The following is an 18,795-nucleotide window of genomic DNA, read 5'->3' as shown; positions in this document are numbered from 1 at the left end:
CGACGGTCGCCCCCCCCCGGGGCGGCGTTCGCGGGCACGCGGCGCACGCGCGGCCGTTTCCGCGCGAAAGACGTTTTCCCGCGCGCCGCGCGCGCCGGGGCGGGGCCGCTTCCCCTCGCTCCCGCCCCTTCCTCTCGGCGCGGCGCGGCGGCGCGGGGCCCGGTGCGCGCGCTGCGGCGGCGCGGGCGGCAGGGGGCGCTGCGCGCCCGGCGCGCGGGGCGGCTGCGCCGTGGCGGGTCGGAAATGCCGCCAGGTGGCGGTTTAGGATCGCGGCCCCGCTGAGCCCCGCGCGGGCCCCGCCAGCGCCGCCGCCCCGGCCCCGGCCCGCGCCCGCCGGACCCCGCGCGCCGCCGCCGCTCCCGCAGCGCTCCCGGGGCGTTCCCGGGGCGCCGCCGCGGCGCGGCCCGAGGTGAGCGCGGCGCGCGGGGAGGGAGCGCGCGGGAGGCGCCGATCCAAGATGGAGGCGCGAGGGGCGGGGGCAGCGGGGCCGGGGCCGCTCGCTCGCTCGCTCGGTCTCCGCGGCGGCCGGGCCGGGAGCGGGCGCTGCCCGTGCGAGGAGAGAGGAGAAGGGGAGGGGAGGGAAGAGGAGGCGGCGCGGGGCGGGGCGGCTCCTGCCGGAGCAACGGGTCCCCCGGGCGCGGCGCTCTTCGCCGCCATCTCATTGTCCCCGCCGGGGCTTCGCCGGGGGCGCGGGGCCGAGGCGGGCCGGCCTCCCCAGCCGCCGGGCCTGCGCCCCGCTCCGGGTGGCGGCGGCCGCGGCGGGCCCGTGGGGGCGACGGGGGGATGCTCGGGCGGAGCGGGGGTGGCGCTTCCGCCGCGCGGGGCTCGGTGGCGGCGGCCTCCGGCCGGCCCCGGGCGGCGGCGGAGGAGGGAAAGTTCCGGGAGCCGGTGGGCGGCCCGACCCGCCTTTGGCCCGGCCCGGCCCGGCCCAGCCCACGGGAGCGCCCGGGCGGCCCGAGCGCCTGGCCGGAGTCCAGGGGGGCCGGGCCGGGGTGCAGCCCCGGGGCCGGGGACCCCCGCCCGCCGCCGTTCCTGTTGCTCGTCCCCGAGTTTCCAGTGCGGTGGCCCCGGGGCGAGCGGCCGCCCCCTTGGCTGGCCCGGGGGACGGGACCGTGTCACGCAGTCGTGGGGCTGCCCGGGGCTTTAAATGGGAGAGGCAGCGCGCTGAGCCCCGGGGGTGTCGGGACCGCAGCCGGGATCCAGGGATCCGTGGCTCCGGTAGCAGCCAAGTGCAGGCAATGCCCTCTGGCCGGTGCCGGGAGTGGGGGAGAGGCGCAAAACCAGGTTGGGATCCTGCGCTGTTGGACTCAAACGTAGCAAAGGTTGTGCTTGGAGTAGTGGAAGGCTTTGGTGGTGAGTGCTAATCAGTTGGTACCTGGCCCATCCTGGGAAGCGGTTCACAGCCGCACTCTGCTTTCCCCGTGTTCCTGGGATGGAACAGAGGATGTGAGTAGTGGTTGGAAGAAAAAAAAAATAGTTGTAGTATCCATGGAGCAACTTAAAGGGACATGACTGCCAATACCAGTATCAAAAAACTTAGTTTCTGGGAAGACAGTGTGAGTTTAATTAAACTGAATTGACCTGCTTTGTAAGTATTGATTATTTCAGTTGTGTTTCACACAATTTTGTAGCTGCACAGAGTTAGTTTAGTGGTAGCATCTATTGTTGAGGCTGTTGAGGAATGAAAAGTCTTCTCCAGGTCACACCACCAATGCAACTGTTCTTAAATTATGTCCTCTGTTTGGTGGGATGGATGATATTAATGTCTGGGTTCAATAGTTTCCCATGTTACTACACTGGTGAAAAAGGAGTGATGTGAGAGAAGGATCAATGCAGATCTTTGGATCCAAAGTAGTTTGGTCTTGCCTAGTTACTTGATGTGTTTGTACAGTATAACCCATCCACCCGTGAAGAAATCACTGGGCCACAAGGCAGTGTGCAGGTTGTTTGTCAAAAGAGGTTCTGGCCATGTGAAGAAGTTCTTCCTGTTACAGAGTTGGAAACCAGTTATTCGAAAACAGTTTATTCTTTCTTTGGGGTTTTTTTTTTTTTCTTTCTGACTCAACTGTGATGACTTTTTTTGGAAAGCCTGAGAAAATACACATAGGGATGCTGAAGGTTTTGAAATGACACACTAACCCATGATGCAGGAGGATTTCCTTGTAAGCAGGAGCAGGGCGGCTGATTCAGGATTGTGATTAATCTGAGGGGATGTAATTTTTGCTGGCTGCTCAATAGAGAGTATGCAGTTGAAGTTCTGTGTTGCTGCTGCTGCTGGACACGTGGATTTACATCAGTGAGTATGGGTGGTGGGAGCCAAGCGTTTCTGAAGCTGGGTGAACAGTTAGTGGCAGTTCTGGAGGTTCAGAGCCCTTCATCCATCTACAGCCCCTGTGTTTGGAGGACTGCAGTCCACAGCCTCTGGTGCTTCCCAACATTTTACAAAGTGCTGGAGTTGACTCGTTCACTGAGGGACAACATTTCTGGCTGAATGTCCCCAACCCAGTGTGCTATGGTCTGAAGTCGTGGGGGCAGCTGAGACCCTGCTGCTGCAGCTGTGTGACTGGGGTGTCTGAGCTTCTCAGCTCCTGTCCCTGTCCATAGCCTGCCCTGCATGTTGTGCAGAGTGGCTTCTTCTGCAACTGCACTGCACCTTTTGAGAGCTGAGAAGGTTTGTGAACAATCTTATAGCTCATATTTGGATGCATTGACAACATTTCCTTGGTGTAATCAGAAACTCAACAAGTGAATATTTTTCATTTGAAAGAGCAAAATGTACCTCGAGTTTGTGCTGGTGACTGTGGAACCTCTTGTTTCTTTCCCTTGGTTGTAAAGACATGTTCTGGTACAAGTTGGCAAAATACCAGTAATTTCAATAACATTTTAGTAGGCAAGTGTGCCCATAGAAGTGTAAGGATGCAGTGAGAGAAATGCTGAATTGTGATGGCTTTCTAAGAAGGTCCTTTTACTGGGATGAGAACATTCCTTTGCAGTAATATTGTGGTTTGTTTTCTGGTAACATGCACAAAAGCCTCTCACACCCTGCTGAGAATTCCAAAATACCAGGTCTGTAGCTACCACAAGACATACTGAGAGGCAAAATCTACTGGAGTCGTGCAGGAATGTTAAAGCCAGAATTCACATTCAGCAGTGCTGAATGGGTGATCAGCCTCTCTGGGATCTCCCTGTGCTGCATCTTGGAGTTTTGGGATGAGGCTCTGGCTTCTGGCACTTGGAGTCAAACCCAGAAGGTGATGATGAATCTGGGGCCATGATAAGGAAGTGCCAAATCTAAATCTGCCATATTGACTTCAGCAGACTTTAAGGCTTAAAATGCCAGCCCATGTCTGCAAGATACTTCCTGCTTTCTTTGAAGTTTTGGGGATTTACTTGGAGTCACTCTCATTTATCAGTGGAGCTCTGAAACTCCAGTTGCAGGTTGTCATCTCCTGTTTGCAGTGCCACTGTGTATATTCATTTGGCTAAAACCAAACGGACTAGAGTTGGTTTTTGTTCTCGGAGAAGAAAGGGAGATCTTACAAAGTTTGAGTTCAAGAGCAGATAGTTGTTTTGCTGTTTCTACCCAGGGCATCCAGGGATATGCAGTATTTTGCTTTTCCATGCAGATGTAGTTTTGTTGGTTTGGGTGTTCAATATGTGATCAGAACACAGGAACCTTTTCCTTTGTTCCCTTAGAAAAGATGTGGTTTAGAGAGCATTGCTATGACCTCTTGGAACTGTTCAGTCTGAAAACACACTTTCAAAAATAAGTGTTGTTTTGTGAAGGTGCACTCTGATTTTTTTTTTTTAAAGGCAGACCTCACCTTCAGCTTGCTGAAAGAGCAGAAGGGAAGGAACTGCAGAAGGGAAGGAACTGCAGAGGGAATCTTGTCCTTAGTTTTGATTTTGTAGTGACTTGCTAATTTAATTTCTGACATGTCCTATTGAAAGTCTGACTGTAGGCAATGGTTGCAGCAGTTGGCAGCTCGTGTGTCACTGCGAGAGAATACCCAGGAACTTGGGTGCTCTCCCTGTGATTTGAAGGAACCATGCTCCTGGCTTTGCCAGCTTTACCACATTTCCTTGTTTGCATCCCTGCAGGCATTTTGTGGCTTGGGAAATGTTTTTTCATAATAATGGTGTGCTTGAGATAGCAGGATGCCTTGGACAGGAGATCCCCCAGGGCCCAAGCACTGTCACCTGTGTCCTGTTCTGAACCGTAGGTATGACACACACTTGGCTAAATTTGGTAACTCTGTCTTAATTTTGGAATATCTGCAGGAGAAAAGGCCTATTTATAAATGCAGGTAATTCCCTATGAAGTACAAGTAGTGCAGATACAAGGCTTTTTAGGCCCTAAGGCCTCTGACTTTGGTGGGTGCTGGGAGCACTGGCTGGCCAAAGCTACCAGCACCTGCTCCCTGACCTGGCTCATCCTGCCCAGAGGGGAATTGGGTCTTAAAAGACACAAAAAGGTTGCACATGGTGTGGTGGGACAGGCTCTCAGCCACGATTGTCAGCATTATTAGACATGAGAGCTTGATGTGGGAGTGTGTTGTGAGCTCCAGTCACACAGTTATTAATCATTTATTTCAGAATTAGGAGCAGGAGGTGGAATTCTTAAGCCTCTCCCCCTTCAGCTGAAGGGCAGGTTGTTTCAGGTGGTTCCCAAAAGTCATGTTTTACTAGCAAGCAGCATGAGGGAACATCCAGCCAACTGTGTTCCTTGCTGTGCGAGGTTTCAGCAGCAGAGATGTTATTTATTCTATAAATAAATCTAGTGAGTTTATATTCTGTAACTCTACAAATAGCAGGCTTGTATTATATTGGCAGATTGTCTGAATGAAAACAGTGTTGACAGATTGTTCAGCTCATAGGAAAAAGATGTTTCTTTGTAGAGTTACTTAGGGATTATCCTGCGTGTCAGAAATGTTGCGAAATGTCAACTGTTTTTCTACAATAAAATAATAAAAAACCAATTCATCTTGGATACATTTTTTCATGCTCTAGCATACCATGTGGAGGTAGTTTTTGAAACCAAAATCAAATAACAAGCTGAGTATCTGTTTGCTCTCCCTCACATGAGAGTTTCTCTCTCTCCTTTTAGGGTTAGAATCCCCAAGGACCTGGAAGATACCAACATGTTTGTGTTTCTAAGTGGAAAATGAAACTTCATTTGGGAATGGGTAATGAATTCCACCTTAAATGCATGCTCAGTGTGCCAGTTTTGCATTGTTAATTTCTAGATCTGTTCATTAAGACCACATGAGCTGGTTGCTGCCAGTGGAATTGCACAAGATGGTTGAGCTGCTCTGCCAGACCGCCTCAGCTGAGAAGGAGTCTGTGTCTCCACAGCTGTACAGCTCTCCCTTCCCTTTGTGCTGCTGCTGGTTTGACCTTCCCTGGAGCTGAATTCCCTACCTGGCAAACTGGTCTGCTTGGGAGGGAGATTTTTCTGCTCAGTGAGTCAATTGAGTCAGGCTGTTAGAGTCAGGAGTTGATAGAGGCGATGCCAGGTCAGTGGCAGGAATACTTTTGGAGAAGAATGGTCCTGGAGATGGGGATCCTTCAGGTGTGAGGTTCATGTTGACCCAGCTGTGTGTGCCTGTGCTGGGTGTGGATGTTCAGCATGGAGCCCATTGCTCTGTGTGAAGCTGGGGTTCAGTGGATGACTCTTCCCTTCAGCGAATGCCCCCTGCCAGCTCTGCTGTCCGCAGCCTCTGTTTGTTCTGCCCTTCCTTGGGGCTGGTCCTGCCCTACCAGAGTAGCCTGGGGCCCTCAGCACATTGCTGGCATTCTTTTCTAGATGGAAGAGGGTCCCAGTCTGGTCTCCAGCTCCCGTTCTCCGTGTCATGGGGTTGTTTGGGTTGGAAGGGATCTTACAGATCATCTTTGTTCCGTGCCCTAGGGGCCACCTTCTCCAAGCCCTTGTTCCAGTGGGACTCCCCTGGGCGCCTTCCTTGTCAGAGATGACCACTTGGTTTGCTCTTTGTCTCCTGTCTCTCACCACGTCACCTGTCCATGTTGTTGGCCTGTGGTTGCCATGGCAGCTTAATTTCTTTAAGGGCCTTTTCTGAAGAGTCTTGTTAAATGTCTCTTAGAAATTAAAGCAGGCTTTGTCAAGTACAATCCACTGGTGTAAGGGAGGGCCTTGGCAAAAATCCCGTGGATTTGTGGAACTTGACTTTGCTATACAAATGGAAGGTTGATTTCCCTGTCTAAACACTGTAGTTTATTCAGTTGCCTGCAGATCTATTTTCTAGAATGATTTCTACTAAATTAGGCTCACTAGACTGTAACATCAGAGTGTTAGGTGAGAGAGCCAACATAACTATTAATTGTGTGCAAGAGTAAGCACTGCTTCAAGCAATAGAATTTTATTTTGAAGGCTGTTTTTTTCTGGTTCACTTATGTGGCTTTTTTGGTGTCTGATAGTTTTGTTTTTACCATATCCTTACTTTACTAGGACATTGCTTGTGGGAGAAGAATTAAACATCTCTGTTCTAAGAAATGAATATTTTTAACAGTAGAGACGTACTTACATATTTTAGGATCTCTGTTTTTCTGAGTTCAGTGGAAATTGGTCCAAGTACTGCTAATTTTTGATAGTGGAGACAGAGAAAAGGTCAGAGAGAAGGATATATACCCAGAGTACTCACCTGTAGGCCTGTTTCTGCTGGCTACTGGGCTTAAAGAACCAAAACAAATGGTTGCAGTGATACTGTAAAACAAATGATGTAGCGCAGGGAGTGTAAATCAGCACTGCCCAGATCATCCTTGCACACAGAGCTGAGATTGGAGGGGCTGCCGGCCTTTGGCTGCTCCCAAACTGTGCTCAGCCATCTGTAACCTTTGTGCCCTGCTGTACAAAGTGCTCTGGGAATGGCAGTGAGGGTGGAGGAGAGCTCCAGTGGTAAGGAGGGAAGCTCTTTCCCAGACTTGGCCACAGTTTTGGGTACTCTGCCCTTTGACTCTCAGATCCTGCCCTGTTTATTCTTCACCTCCTTTCAGTTCCATGTTCCCAGTGTTGCCCTTAAGCTCTTTCATGTTTTTTCTATTTTAGCACTAGGCCGATTGTTCTGCTAGTATTTACATAAATCAGAAAGAATTCACCTGTAATGTGTCCTTTCCCATCCCTCTGAGAAGGGTCTGTGTAGCTGATCAGAAGAAATGGCATCATTTCTGTGGGTTTGTGCATCTCTTTTGCTTCCCCAGTCAGAGGAGTAATTTTAATTTTTTTAATATCTTCTGTTTCTGTAAGCTCTGTTTGCAACAGTTTTCTCTGACGGAGCAATAAGATGGAGCTGAAATTTAATTCCTGATTCAAAATGGTCTAGGGAAGTTTTGAATACTAATTATTGTGCTGTTGTACAAGAATACTAGACCTGCTCAGAACCGGAGAAGTGTGTTTTGAAATGGAACTTGTTGTTTAGTTTTCTTCCCAAAAGGAGCCAGAGCAGCTGCTTGGTTTTGCTTTGCAAAGGAAAGTCTTTACACGCTCAAGGACAGAGAGCACTGCTGTGGCGGCTTATGTAAATTCTATTGCCTGACCGGGGAATTTCTTGTCTTGGAGGCAAATGTTTGTGAATGCCAGAGCCATTAGAGCTGTGAGGACAAACCTTTTCCATTGGTAGCCTTACTTTTGTGATTTGTCATTGCGGGTTCTTGGTTCAGAGCTGTTGGTGCCCTGGTGGAAAGCTGAGAAGGAAAGACAAGGGCTAAGAGATAAGCCTGAGGGATAAGAATCAAGGGAAGCAAAGTGTCACATTTGAGCGGTGGAGGGAGGAATTGTCACTTGTAGCTGCCATTATTCCTGGACATTTTATTTCTCCCAAGGCAAATGTGTTGTTACAAAACTGCTAAGACTTGAACGTGTATCCTTTTCTAAACTTTCAGAATGTTTTCTTGGCGAAACCCTCAAGGATTGCCAGGCGTTTTGGAAGAGTGTCCCATTCCTCAGCATCATCCATAGCGTTCGTGCAGGCCTTGGAGCCCCAGTGCCATGGCAGGGGGTACCACCAGCAATTTCTGCTGTAAATCCTGAGCTATTGGCACAGCATATCGCTGAAGGAGTTTTATTGGGAAATACACAGCAGAGAATAACCTTTCACATCTTCCTCGCCCATAAATTTTTGGCAGTCAGCTCCTTTGTTGTCTGTCCCTCAAACAACTTCCTTGACCTAAAGTCATGCCTTGGTGACACCCACATCCAGGGCTGAGCTATTGTGTCTGCCTCTGTCCTGAAGGCCACGTGTTGCTCCTCTTTGTAACTCGTGCCTGCATTCAGGCCGGTATCAAAAGATAATGACTTTGTGTGGCAGTGGTCACAAAAAGCATTCAGCATGTGGGACAGTCAGCTGTGATTTGTAGTTGCCCAGTTCTGATCTCTTCACCCACAGGCCTGGTAAATGACAAGTAGCTCCACTGTGAAGTGTCACAGAGTGCCACTGCAGTTATTTGTGCTGCTGGAATCCTCAGCCCGTGTGCAGGTTCACTGGTGCTGGCAGATGGGAGCCTGACACAGGGATGGAGGAGCTTGTGGAACTAAGCTACAATGGAACAATTGCATCGTTAAAGAGCAAGGGGATGTACAAAACCAGTGACTTCCAGCTCTTCAGAAGAAATAAATTGGTTATGAGCTTTCTTTGCACCAAATGAGGTGTCAGGGTAAGGGAAACAGGCTGTTCTGGCCCGTGCTGGGGGCAGTTGGTAGAGAAAGTGTTGTGCAAGTGACTGCAGCTCCTGCAGCTCCTCAAGTAGCTCGTTTTATACACGTATAGAAGGAAAAGTGTCCTTTTTAATCTCTGCTCGAGCTATTGCTGGTGTTGGTGGCCTGCCAGGCTCTTTAGGGAAGACCCCAAAGCAGCAGGAGTGGGAACTGTCCTGCCCTTCCTGCAGCTCCTGCATCTGATGTTGCAGTCAGAGCTCCCTGAACGGGGCCTCGGTTGGGAAGACAAAAAGCTGTGGGGAAGGAAGGGAAGAACATGCTGGTAAAAGGCTACAAATGAGCTGAATATCATCTTACATTCACCACACTTGCCTATTAATAGCCAACAAAAAACAAAAATTTAATACACAGGGCAGCCTCATTTGTATTATTTTTCCTTAGCTGTAAGCTCAGGCAGTTTGGGATTTGGTTGCTGGGGATTTTTTTTAATCCTCAAGGGGAATGTTGGTTTTCCCATTGTTATAGATGGCTCAGATGAGCACGCCTGTGGTTTAGATGGGTATTGTTAGGCAGTTACTCCCATCTTGTTTCAAATAACACATGCCTCTGACAAATCAACTGTCTGGACTGGAAATTCCTGTGTTAAGATTTTAGTTGCAGAGTGGTTATTTTTGTGGTGTTCCAACGAAACTTATTCAAATTGATTTTTGAATATGAAATTAAGGTGGGGTGGTTTTCTATTTGTTTGGTTTGGTTTTTGGTTTGTTTTTTTTGGTTTTTAGGTGTGGTAAATATATTTTTTCCTTAGGACTTCAGAGAGAAATTCCTGCTGAGTTTTCATGCTTTAGGATGAAGGCCTGTGGCTTTAATGAGATTGCTGTTTGTTTGTTGTTAAAAAAATTCCACATTTCTTGATCATTTTATAATTGTCTGCAAAATCCTAAGTGGTAGCTTGGTTTGACTGGGGTATCTTTCTTGCAGATTTTGTAGTTGTGCAGGTTTTACATAGGAGCAGGTTGCTTGTGGCACATGGAGAGTAACCTTCACTGCATCCTTCCAGCTCTGGGAAGGACAGGAGTTTGCAGACATCAGTCTGCTGTTGTGAGCAGAAGCCATTCCTGAACACCAGACTGTGTGAGGCACAATTCCCCAGGTTTGGAAACCAGGCTTGGATTTTTTGGTCTCGTGCCATAAAGTTGCCAAAAGGTGGATCTTGTCAGTTGGGTGTCTTTTGTGCTGTATCCTTGTTTCCTCCAAAGCAGGCAAGTTACCCAGGGCTCAGATAAGGAACAAATGTTTTTCCTAACTTTGTTTAAGAGAGAACATTTATTTTGGATTAAATCTCTCAGAGGAGCTTGAACAGACACCGGATGGGATGATCAGTAAACTCAGCAGGATATAACACACCGTGTGCCTGGGCAGTTGGGAATGTCAGAGTGGGATATGAAATAAGGGAGCAAAGTCACGTGCTTTTGACCTAGCCAAGAGCTGACTGTGGGTGTTGAGATCAGAGCTGTTGGTGCTCAGAGTGCATCCTGAGGATGCTCCTAGCAGAGTGTTTCAGTTTGGCTGAGGTCCCAGGTGGAAGGTTCTTGTCCTGGGGGCTCTTTGGTCACCTTGTTGTGTGGGTGTCCACGCTCTCACCACTGGAACCCAGTGGCTCTAATACCATTTTCCCACCTTAATTTTAAATGTCCTCATCATATGTAGTGAGAAAAATTGACACCACCCTGCCCCCCTCATGTTCTTTTCCTTGCGATATTTTTTCCTTACCCTGCAGCTGATAAGAATTTTCCTGTATTGCTAGCAGAGATTTCACCTTGCAGAATGATTTCTTGAGGACCACTACCCAAAATGTTGCAGTGGTTAATACTTTCCTGTAATACCTGCTCTGTAGTCCTCTAGATTTCAAGCAGAAATGTTCTGTTATTTAGTCCTATAATTAGTTTCATTTAAGAACAGTAGCTCACTTACGAAAAACTGCAAAGCATTTATCACTTATGTGTCTCCATCCTTTAACTGGAATGTGCTGTGTTGTGAGAATAGATGCTAGGAACACTTTAACTGTTGTGGTTTTATTTAATGAAAGAATAGTATTGCAGTGTGTTTTTCTCTAATTATTTTATTAGAATTTTTCCACTGATTTGTTTGTGCATTGCTGGAATCTCTGGGGTCGCATCTCTTAAGTCCAAAATCATCTTGCTTTTACAGCCACCAAGGGATATTAAAACTGTAGACATCTGTCCAGTCTTGTGTTTTACTAGAACAATGGACTTGTACTAGGATGGTTATTTATTACTTTTACTTTTGTGGCTCTTCCTGGGCTTTCTTTGTTCCTGGAAGAATATAGAAAAAAAAACCCAAAAAAAACAAACCAAACCAAAAAAAACCCAAACAAAACCAAACCAAAACAAAAATCCCCAAAACCCCCCAAAAAAACCAAAACCAAAACCAACCAAAGACCCCAAACAAACAAACAAAAAATCAGTGGAGAGAGAGCTTGAGTTAACCCCTTTGTCTGTCTTGGGGTGCAACAATTTACCCTATTCTTGACAGCTGCTTGTCTGATCTCTTAGTTGCTGGAAATTTCACTGCATTTCCTAAGCAGCTTATGTCACTGCTATGTATTCTTTCTGACTGTATTTTTCCAAACTGACACATTTTGCAGTTAACTTTTAGGTTTTATTTCGTCACAGTGAGTTATTCCTGGTGTACTTCAATGTCCATGAGCTGTCATTTTTTCTTCTCCTTGAACTCTAACACAAACTGTGTCTTTGAGTTTCTCGGTGTTTCCTCCTACTTCTGTTTTTCTGGTCCTCTGAACCATCTTACTGCTTTGTAGACTCTCTCTACTGTCAGTTCACATCTTGAAGCGTGGTTTCCCAAACTGGGCACTCTGTTCTGATGCTGATGATGTAGTGCTGCAAGGTGGATTGTTCTTCATTTATTTATTTATTGTGACGAGCTCTTCACAAGAGTCCCTTACTCTTCCTTCATCCTTCTGCATGTTATTCATGGAAAGCTTTGCAAGCTATGCCAGGGCTTGAGAATCTGCCTTAGCCTGTGCCCGGGTCTCTGGAGTCACTCTGGGTGACTGTCACCGAGAGGCACGGTCACCCTCGTCACAGAGGCAGGGCTGGAAGCCGCGGGAGAAGCCATTGTCGCTGGTGAAACAAACGGGTTTCGTTCCCTGTGTGGTTATCACAGGCTGCAGCACAAACACGGGATCAGCCCCTGGCTGATGGCAGCAGAGAGGAGCCCAGGCTCTCCCCGTGCTCCTGGTGAGCGGTGTGAGGCTGATGCTGCCGGCTGCTGCAGTTGTCTGTGCTGCCATTTGATTAGCTGCAGTCTTCAATATTCATGAAGAGCACTGAAGAAAGAGGCTGCCTTGTTTGTTCAGCATCAAGCTGTTGGAAGCATACATGGAACATTGGTTTCTCCACATCCTTTGATGTCAAATGCTGCTTTTTTGTCATTATAAAACAGACAAGTCTTCATGACGACTTTGACAATACAGAAAGAGGTCTTGGGGGTTTTTTTTGTGGTATGATAGCAGCTGTAAGAGAAAAATCTGGGAAAGAAAATAAAAGGTGCTAAAAAAGTGAAGAAGGGGTGCATTTAATGTGAATGCAATCTGTGTATTTCACAGACTTGCCCTAAAATTTTCCTAGGAAACAGCTGTCTTCCAGCATGGACAGGGTTTGTAGCTTGTGTTTCTTCCAAACTGTAGGTACATTTTTGTACCAAGCAGAGATGTTTTGAGCTTTGAAACTAATCTTCTAGTTATGACATCATTAGCAACATTTATTTATTGTCTGTTTGATTCCTGGATTCCTTATATCACAGCATTTGTTTCCTATCAGTTTATAATCTTCAGGGAATAGCTTCAGAGAGATCTGCTTTGGTGCTCTACTGATTTAAGTGCATGATGCTTGGAAAATTGGATTTCAGTCCTTGTCTGTGTATTTTGAAACTTCCTTTTGCTGTGTTTTACAAGCTAATTTGTCGTGGGACTATTTTGGTAGAGGTGGGATGAAAATTAAACATTGATTAAGGTGTAAGTTAATAAATGGAACTGGGCTGTGCTTTCTAGGCCTTATTGAGTTTAGTTCACCTAGTAGGTTTATATTGATAAGCATACCTAATTTTTTTTTCCAGGGCTTTTTTGTCCTCAGTTAGTGCTTTCCCACCGCTCTTTTTAGGTGACAGGCTATCAGCTTTGCTGCCCTCCTGTCACCCCCAAGTGTCTGCTTTTGACTGATGAGCCTCTGTCCCCTCGACCGTTGTCACTGGTTCCTCATGGAGCGGTTTGGCTCCTCCTTGGGGCACAAATCCGTGTGCCTGGCAGGGCTGGAGATCATTCCAGGCCGTGCTTCAGGGAGAGGGACAAGTGCTCCATGCAGGTGTGGGATAAACCAGGGTTGTGTGTGTCACTGGGATAAACCAGAGTGGTGTGTGTGTGTCACTGGGATAAACCAGAGTGGTGTGTGTGTGTGTGTCACTGGGATAAACCAGAGTGGTGTGTGTGTGTGTGTCACTGGGATAAACCAGAGTGGTGTGTGTGTATATGTCACTGGATAAACAGAGTGGGTGTGTGTGTGTGTGTGTGTGTGTGTGGTGTCACTGGGATAAACCAGGGTGGTGTGTGTGTGTGTCACTGGGATAAACCAGAGTGGTGTGTGTGTGTGACTGGGATAAACCAGAGTGGTGTGTGTGTGTCACTGGGATAAACCAGAGTGGTGTGTGTGTGTGTGTCACTGGGATAAACCAGAGTGGTGTGTGTGTGTGTGTCACTGGGATAAACCAGAGTGGTGTGTGTGTATATGTCACTGGATAAACCAGAGTGGTGTGTGTGTGTGTTGTGTGTGTGTGTGTGTGTGTCACTGGGATAAACCAGGGTGGTGTGTTGTGTGTGTCACTGGATAAACCAGAGTGGTGTGTGTGTGTGTGTGTGTGTCACTGGGATAAACCAGGGTGGTGTGTGTGTGTGTCACTGGGATAAACCAGAGTGGTGTGTGGGTGTGTCACTGGGATAAACCAGAGTGGTGTGTGTGTGTGTCACTGGGATAAACCAGAGTGGTGTGTGTGTGTCACTGGGATAAACCAGAGTGGTGTGTGTGTGTATGTCACTGGATAAACCAGAGTGGTGTGTGTGTGTCACTGGGATAAACCAGAGTGGTGTGTGTGTGTGTGTCACTGGGATAAACCAGGGTGGTGTGTGTGTGTGTCACTGGGATAAACCAGAGTGGTGTGTGTGTGTGTGTGTGTGTGTCACTGGGATAAACCAGAGTGGTGTGTGGGTGTGTGGGTGTGTGTGTGTCACTGGGATAAACCAGAGTGGTGTGTGTGTGTGTCACTGGGATAAACCAGAGTGGTGTGTGTGTGTGTCACTGGGATAAACCAGAGTGGTGTGTGTGTGTCACTGGGATAAACCAGAGTGGTGTGTGTGTGTATGTCACTGGATAAACCAGAGTGGTGTGGTGTGTGTCACTGGGATAAACCAGAGTGGTGTGTGTGTGGTGTGTCACTGGATAAACCAGAGTGGTGTGTGTGTGTGTCACTGGGATAAACCAGAGTGGTGTGTGTGTCACTGGGATAAACCAGGGTGGTGTGTGTGTGTGTGTGTGTGTGACTGGGATAAACCAGAGTGGTGTGTGTGTGTGTGTGTGTGTGTGTGTGTGTCACTGGGATAAACCAGAGTGGTGTGTGTGTGTGACTGGGATAAACCAGAGTGGTGTGTGTGTGTGTGTGTGTGTGTGTGTCACTGGGATAAACCAGAGTGGTGTGTGTGTGTGTGTGTGACTGGGATAACCAGAGTGGTGTGTGTGTGTGTGACTGGGATAAACCAGAGTGTGTGTGTGTGTGTGTCACTGGGATAAACCAGGGTGGTGTGTGTGTGTGTGTGTGTCACTGGGATAAACCAGAGTGGTGTGTGTGTGTGTGTCACTGGGATAAACTAGGGTATAGTGTGTGTGTCACTGAGCAGTGACAGTGCCAGTCTCTCTTTGCCAGCTCATCAGCAGCCGCTGCATTTGTTGGGATGTTTTGGAAACACACTGAGGGAATTTGACAGCTTTTAGTTGCTGTTTTGTCAGCAGATGGACGGAGTGTGAGTAGCAGAGGAATGCAGGGGACAGTGGCTGAGCAGCCTTCCTTTGGTGCCCCATGCCCTCGGTGTGCAGCTGTAGCTCCCTGGCCGTGCTGCTGCTCGGCTGGGGGCTGTTGGCAGAACTGTGGGAGGACAGGGATCCTCCTCTGCGGGTCAGAGAGCACTCTGTGGTGTGATGGATGGGAACTGGCTTACTGAGGGTTGGGGTGGAGAAGCAATTGATGTTTTGGTTCTGTACTGCTGTGGTTCCCATCCTGGTGGAGCACGCTTTGGTGTGTAGTTGGGCAGTTTTGTTGGGTGGGGCAGCACAGAGTACAGCAGGAAATGAGTGAGTGCTCAAGAAAGCTGGCTAGTTCTCTGGGAATATTGCCTTCTTCCCTATCGTTACAGCTGGGAGGCATCAGCACTGTATCCTTCCAGTGTTCCTCCCAGGGAAGCTCATCTCCATGATTGTATCACTTATCTTGCCAATGTATCTTCCTTTTTAACAGACTAGGAAGAGCCTTGCCATCAATCTCTTACTTTCCCTTCTAGTAACACTCCAGAATTCAAAGGTAAAAAAAGGTCAACTGCTCTCAGATCTCTTGAGAGTTTAGCACAGTGTGTGTATAAGGAGCTTGAGCTTTGAATGTTTAAATCGAAATCCATTCAGTCTTAGGACATTTTTCTCTCTGGTTTCATCCATGTAGTGCACAAGTCGGCCAGTCTCTTCTGCTGTGTTTTCTGTAGACTGCAGGATTTTTTCCTTGATCAAGCTCCAAAACTGTTGTTCTGCCCCTCCTCTTCCCTGTGAGTGTATCTACGTTCTTGATTAACAGACTTAACAGTTTAGTATTAAAACAAGAAAAAGTTTGTGCTGTTTTATCACTACCTAGTAACTCTTCTTGTCTGAAATTGAAGTAAGAAATTTTAAGAAAAGAAACACCATAACAGACCAAAACAACAGCCAGTGGGAAGGGGAAGCTAAACAACTAAATATGGGGTATAACGACTCAAAGCAGAATTTCTTGCTTCTCACAGCCAAGAACTGGATGGTTTGGCATCAGGAGCAGGAATTTCATCAGCTACCTGACAATGTTTTGTCCCTAAAAATCATCTTTCCTTAGGAACTTTTAGGACATTAAAGATTCGTTTTCCCCTGTAACGTGGGGGCTGTGCTCAGAAAACAGGTGTTAGACTTCAGGCATTCATTTCAGTCTTACCTTGCTCTTGTAATGTCAATTGTTGACTTAAGGAAACTGTCCTATGTTTGCAATCCAGTATTTAACTACTGTGCTAGTTGTTTTCCATTTCCCTGTAATGGGCTTTAATTTTATCCAAGTCTTCATCAGTCTGGGAGTTTGCAAGCAGATTAGAAATTAAATTGTACAGTAAAGAACAAGCAATAATAATACCCCTTTTAAATGTTAAAGTTAAAATAATAAAAGAATTGTAAAACCTCTCCTGTTAAAAGTAGTACTTTGAAATGTGTTCTGGGTACCATTTTTCTAGTGAACTGAAATCTCATTATGTTTTCTTTATTCTTCCTTTGGCAATTAATCTCATAAGCCATTCTCCCAGATCATTCTTCTGGTGTTTTAGTAAGGTCAGCAGCTACTCTAAATGACAACCTTTTTTCAAATGTGGCTGCCAAATTGCATTTCATGCCAGATAAATCTCTTCTGTCTGCAAGGAACACACGGACACTCCTGTTACAGGAACATTAGCTATTCCATCTCTGCTCACCGTGTTCATGTATCAGTGCTCCCTCCTTTGAGGAATGATTGAAAACTTGTGGAAGAGGCTTTTGTGCCCATTGGCAAGGAGCTCATGGAACTTTTTGTAGCTTAAGAGACAAAATTTGCTCAGCATTGCCCTAAGAATTTTGGAGATATGTTTTTAGCTTCAATGTGGGAAATCTTGCTGGAAACTAATAACTGTCTTATTTTGCATTCTGTTACCATGTCCAATATCTGTGGAACTGCAAGATGGCTGTATTGACTGCAGTTATATGTGATTAAAACATGCAATAAAACATAATATTCTTTATAATATATATACAGTGTATCTATCAGATGAATAAAACATGAAAGTGTTGAAGGGTTCCCTGAATTCTGCCCTGCAGAGGGCAGGTTCAAGGTTTGGGAGTGCTCAGGGTTGGGTTTCACTGGTGCTGTGGTTCAGGGGGCTGGCACTGGAACAGGGTCTTAGAAGTGCTGTACCCACAGTTCTGTTAGACCACAATGTTCAGCTCTGTCTTGTCTCACATCTGCTCATGGTGCTCTGTCTACAAGGTCACATCCTTCTTACATTTCTGGTTTTGAATTTCTTATTTCTACAGAAATAAGAAATTGGGGACAGGATTTCACTTTTTTTTTTTTTTTTTTTTTTTTTTTTTTTTTTAAGAAGGTAAGAGGAAAAACCCACAGGCATGAAAACCTCAGACACATCAAGGGTGGAGTTTTTCTCCCTGTACTGGTTGGGAATTACCTGTGAATTCTCTGGAGGTTTCATATTCAGGACTTTCTGTACTTGGAAGGGTGTGTGATTTTCAGCCTATAACCTATTTCAGGTGCTGAACACCTGCTCTAAGTGTGCAGTGAAGTCCAAGTTTCAGCCTGCAGGTAAGACAGGTGCCTTCCATAGCAAATGCATAAGTAATTCCCTGTGTTCCTGCAAAAGAGGAATAAGCTTAAAAAGCATTAGTTTAAAAAGGTAGTCAGTTCCCTTGTCTCTCCTTGGGCAGTATTAAGACCAGAGCATGTTTGATAAAGAAATGTAAAAATCAGTGCTGGGAATTGCACTGGAGTTGGATGGCTTTTGGAGCTCCCATTCCTCTTGTGTGTCCTCTTCCAGCCAGGTGTGGGAAGGCAGTCAGCAATCCTGCAGGGATTTGCTCCTTCCCAGGTGCCTGGGGCCTGAGATACACTGAGATTGTTTTGCTGCCGATTTTACAAATGCACATTAAAGCAGCATATCCTGCTTGAAGCCCATGATTTAGAAAGCTGAGTGTGACAGAGACAGGAGAACTTGGTAATCACAGCAGAACAGGCCAGGCTGAGGTAAAGAATGAGAGTGGGATTGCTCTTTTCTTTTGGTCATGGGCAGGAAATTGATCAGTGTTGGACTTGAAATATGTAATTAATGATGAAAAGAGCTGCTGGCAATTTGGAGTGTGTTGAACATGAGCTGTGTAATGAAGTAGGGAGGTAAGCTCAGCCACTTTTAATGGGAGAACCTGTCATATCTGTAATATTAAAAATTTGTCTTAGTATTAGAAACCTGAAATGTTAGAGTACTCAGTAATTTATAGTATTTAGCATTAAAAATCTGAATGAGCTAATTATGGGTATTAAAATGGCTGCAATAAAATTTGGACATTCAAAGTCTGTAGAAGTTCTAAGCAGTAATTAAGGATGCTATTTTAATATATAAAATTTATTAAAATTCAGCAAAGAAAAATCCTCATGTAGCCCACAAAGGGAAAGTGTATAAAGAAAAATCTGCTTTAAAATTCTTATTGTCGCTTACTGAATTTATTTGAATAACTAAGAAATATGAAACTAGACTACCCTCTTCTCGTACATAGTAGAATTTGAGATATTCCCATGTTCTTTCCTAAAATTGGAGAGGCTAGTGCTTTGCATGTTTATCTACTTTTACACTTCAGTTGATAGGGGATTAGAGACTTAAGGTTGTGAATTTTTTTGTCTACTCTGTATTTTCTGGGCTTTTTCCGTTTTAGAGCTTCTGAGATCACAATTGAAATAAAAGCTATACTTTTATGCCTAATCAAGCAGCTTCCTCATTTTCAGTTGGTGAAATATTTTTGGCACCCTTTTCTCAGTCTGACCTTGCTGGGCTGCTGCTGCTGGGATAGTGGCAGCTCCCTGATGTAAAGGAGGAAAGCTCTGCTTTCAGCTGGCTCTAGGTGACACTTTTAGTGCTGGAACCTCTTGATGGAGCAGTCAGAGAAAATCCAGGCAAACTCTATCAACCTGCAGGCCTTGGGGTAAGCTCAGGCAGTAGCCAAGAAGCT

General features: G+C 46.5%; 1 protein-coding gene across 3 annotated transcripts in view; it reads left to right on the top strand.

Moving 5' to 3' along the window:
* The first annotated feature begins 380 nt into the window (after positions 1-380).
* STAG1 (STAG1 cohesin complex component) overlaps positions 381-18,795 on the top strand; it is a 168,337-nt gene continuing 149,922 nt past the window's right edge. The window contains exons 1-2 of one of the 3 annotated variants that reach the window (XM_066326191.1): positions 3,469-4,223; positions 5,108-5,186. The gene's annotated coding sequence lies outside the window, so the exon portion shown is untranslated. Of the gene's footprint in view, positions 410-3,468; positions 4,224-5,095; positions 5,187-18,795 lie in introns of those variants that run through there. The other 2 variants (XM_066326193.1, XM_066326192.1) reach the window with 2 other exon arrangements.

The sequence above is a fragment of the Sylvia atricapilla genome, chromosome 10, assembly GCF_009819655.1.
Source record: "Sylvia atricapilla isolate bSylAtr1 chromosome 10, bSylAtr1.pri, whole genome shotgun sequence".
Taxonomy (NCBI): domain Eukaryota; kingdom Metazoa; phylum Chordata; class Aves; order Passeriformes; family Sylviidae; genus Sylvia; species Sylvia atricapilla.
The sequence above is the reverse complement of the archived record's forward strand: the minus strand, read 5'-3'. Positions and strand labels throughout refer to the sequence as shown.